The sequence below is a fragment of the Gossypium hirsutum genome, unplaced genomic scaffold (assembly GCF_007990345.1).
Source record: "Gossypium hirsutum isolate 1008001.06 unplaced genomic scaffold, Gossypium_hirsutum_v2.1 scaffold_56, whole genome shotgun sequence".
Lineage (NCBI taxonomy): Eukaryota > Viridiplantae > Streptophyta > Magnoliopsida > Malvales > Malvaceae > Gossypium > Gossypium hirsutum.
The window spans coordinates 59958-63830 of record NW_024402790.1 but is presented as its reverse complement, the minus strand read 5'-3'; the positions used below and the strand labels follow the sequence as shown (position 1 = coordinate 63830).

The 3873-nt window shown below is 37.4% G+C and overlaps 1 non-coding gene across 1 annotated transcript; it reads right to left on the bottom strand.

Moving 5' to 3' along the window:
• Window positions 1–2405: 2405 nt before the first annotated feature.
• Window positions 2406–2511, bottom strand: LOC121226288 (small nucleolar RNA R71). Its single transcript, XR_005924131.1, has one exon. It is a non-coding gene; the product is annotated as a small nucleolar RNA R71 (small nucleolar RNA).
• Window positions 2512–3873: the final 1362 nt, after the last annotated feature.

Sequence of the window (3873 nt, the reverse complement as noted above, 5' to 3'; positions counted from 1 at the left end):
GTCTCATTTCCTTCTGATGAAATTGAGTGAAATGATGGTTTTAGCTAAGACTGTTGGAGTAGGATTCAACTTTTTTTCAATTTGAAATAGAAAATCAGCTAGCTCTACATTTAGATATCCCAGAGCTTTTGGGAACAAAATTAACCCGTATACGACAAACGAGAATAGTGCCAAATGTTTATCACCGCTGGCCTTTCCAATAGCATCCCTAATGTCAAAATAGGACATGCAGGAACCATTTTTATCTTTTGATATTGCTTTCACCATATCTACAAGTAATCTCATCTAATTGGCTAACGATCCTCAAAAATCAATGTTTTGCTTCCAATATATCCTGAGCGAATCTCTAAAGTTATAGTAGAGAAAAGTAGGATATTTGATAAACCATAAATTATACATATCTTTACCCCATGTTTAAAGCACTTTATAAATGATCTCTCATTAGAATTGGTGAATTAGATACTCCTAATTCTTTAATTTCATGTTTTGTACTCAGGAGAGCATCAAGAGTCAAAAGGAGTAAAAAACGAGCCAAAAAAGGGACAAAATGGACCAAATCGAGAAGATGACAGGCCTAAGCCTTGCCACACGGGCGGCTTACACGCCTGTGTCTTTCGAGGGTGTCAACCAAGGCTTTCACGATTCACACGGCCTGTCCATTGACCCACACAGCCGTGTGCAATTTAACGGATCGAACACGGCCTGGTAATCACGTCACACGGTCGTCTCACACGGGCGTGTTCCTGCCGAGCCCAAGTTAAGTCCAATTCGAAAAAGGCCAATTTGGAGGGTTTTTAGGCATTCCAAAGCCTATAAATACACACTGGAGGAGGAGGAAAAGAAGGACGGAGAAGGAGGGTAAGGAATTACCCCAAGGAAGCCGATTGATCCATCTCAGAAGCTGGATTCATCATCAAGATTGAAGATCTCTCCTCAATTTCCCTTCAAGAGTTTTGGGTTTTATTTATGTTTTGTATTATTTATTTTTCTGAGATGTTTTCTTATTTAGTTATGAACTAAATCCCTTAAATACCTAAGGGGAATGAAACCTAAGACGAATCTTGTTTTGATATCTCAAGTTACTGATTCAAGACATACTCTTATTTAGAGGAGGAATAGACCCTGTCTAAGAGTACTTTTATCATAATTAAGCGGAGTTGATTGCGCGCCTAGAAATAGGGTAACAAGATTTTTCCAGATTAGGGTGAAACCTAATAAGGGGATCCATAGATCGAGTTAATGCAATCCTAGAGTGTTAATTAGAGACAAGTCTCGATTATTCAATTTAGGGATTAGACATTATTAGTCTTGAATAGGGATAATAACATAACTTAGGGGTCTCTACGGAACAAGTTGAATGAATACATCGTCCGGTTCGGAGCCAGAATAACAAGTAAAGTCTAGGTGGATTTTTCCTTAGGTATTGTCTTCATTCAATCGATTTTCCCAAAAGAAATTCCCAATTCTTTATTCTCTGTGCATTCTTAGTTTAATTAGTTAATTAAAACAAAACCTTATTATTTTTTAGGCTAGATAATAAAAAGATAGTTATTACTTGTACTTTTGGTTCCCTTGGGTACGATATCCCGGTCTTACCATTACTATACTATTGTTCGATAGGTGTGCTTGCCTTTTCGTCGTGATAATAGTTAGTCTAGGTTTGATCTTCATTATAAATATTTATTACTTGTTACGAATCACGCGATCAAGTTTTTGGCGCCGTTGCTGGGGAATTTGAAATATTAGGAACGCTAAATTTTTATTACTTTAGCCACTTATTTTTCTTGCAATTTAATTTAATTTTATTATTATTATTTATTAATTTACTAATTCTTTCTCTTGGCAGGTTTTTATAGTTTATGACTAGAAGAAACCCGTCAGGACCATTACTTTTTGACGAAGAAATCGATCGCACAATTCGTAGAAATCAAAGAGAAATAAGACGTAGCTTACGATACATAGAGAATGAGTAAGAAGACGATACTCAACCCCCAACCGACGAGATGGCTGAAAACCAAGGCAATCAGCTGCCTCCTGCAATTGCGGCTAATCAAAATCCTGCTCCACGTACTATGTATGATTATGCTAAACCTTCTTTAACAAGAACTGAATCTAGCATAGTTAGACCTGTTGTAGCTGCAAATACTTTTGAATTAAAACCTAACACTATTCAGATGATACAGCAGTTTGTTCAGTTTGATGGTTTGCAGGATGAAAATCCCAATGCTCACTTAGCGAACTTTCTGGAATTTTGTGATACATTTAAAATCAATGGCGTTTCTGATGATGCCATACGTGTTTGGTTGTTTCCCTTTTCACTGAGAAACAAAGCTAAACAGTGGTTGAACTCGTTACCACGAGGGTCTATCACTACTTGGGAACAAATGACCGAGAAATGTTTACTAAATTACATAATGATATCTCTTCTTTTGTGCAGATGGATTTAGAAACACTTTACGATACATGGGAGAGATAGAAGGACTTATTGAGAAGGTGCCCTCGCCATGGGTTACCGCTTTGGCTTCAAGTACAAACATTCCACAATGGCCTAAATCCCTCGACTCGGCAAATGATTGACGCAGCTGTTGGAGGAACCATCAACAATAAAACACTGAAAGATTCCTATGAATTTATAGAGGAGATGTTAATGAATAACTATCGGTGGAAAGTTATGAGGACAAAGCCAATGAAAACAGCCAGTGTTTATAACATCGATTCAGTCACCATGCTCTCTAATCAAGTAGAACTTCTCAATAAAAAGATTAACTGTTTACTTGGTTCCACGCAGGTACATCCAGTAATGAGGTGTGACTCAAGTGGCGGAGGTGTGCAAACAGAATACCAACCCTTCAATCCTACAACTAAAGAAGAACAAGTCAACTATATGGGTAACAATAACTTCCGATCTCAAAATAACCCATACAGTAATACTTATAATGCAGGTTGGAGGAACCACCCAATTTCTCCTGGAGTGGTCAAGGGAATCAAAAGCCACAGAATCCTTAGGGTTTTCAACAGCCACATTATTAATAAGAGAAGAAACAAAACCTTGAAGAGATGCTTTCTAAATTCATCTCGGTGTCAGAAACTCGTTTCCAAAATAACGAGACTACACTTAAGAATCAACAAGCATCGATCCAAGGACTCGAACTCAGATAAGCTAGCTTTCCAAACTAATCTCGAAAAGACAACTAGGAAATTTATGTAGTAATACCAAATCTAGAGAGCATATCGAAGCGGTTACACTAAGGAGTAGGAAAGTGTTGGCGGAATCTAAAAAGAAGTTAGCACCATAAGCTGTGGAAAGCGAGAGGAGGGAAGAAAAACCTGAAAATAGTGACAAACCAGTGCCGGAGGAATATTCAACACTGGTTCCATATCCAGCAAAATTAAAAAAAGATCGCATTGATGCACAATTCGATAAGTTTCTTGAACTTTTTAAGCAATTACATATCAACTTACCTTTTGTTGAAGATATCTCGCAAATGCCTACATACGCAAAAATTTTCAAGGAGCTTTTAACAAATGTAAGGAAGTTCGAGGACTTATCTACAGTAGAACTCAATGAGGAGTGCTCCGCCATACTCCAAAATAAGCTGCCAACCAAACTAAAAGATCCAGGAAGTTTTACTATCCCTTGCTTAATTGGTAATCTGAATATTGAAAAAGCACTAGCTGATTTAGGCGCTAGTATTAATTTGATGCCCTATAAAATGTTCAAACAACTTGGTCTTGGGGAACCTAAACCCACTAAGATGAGTATTCGATTAGCCGATAGATCTGTTAAATATCCCAGGGGTATTATAGAAGACGTAGTCGTAAAAGTAGATAAATTTATATTCCCTGTTGATTTTGTTGTTCTTGACATGGATG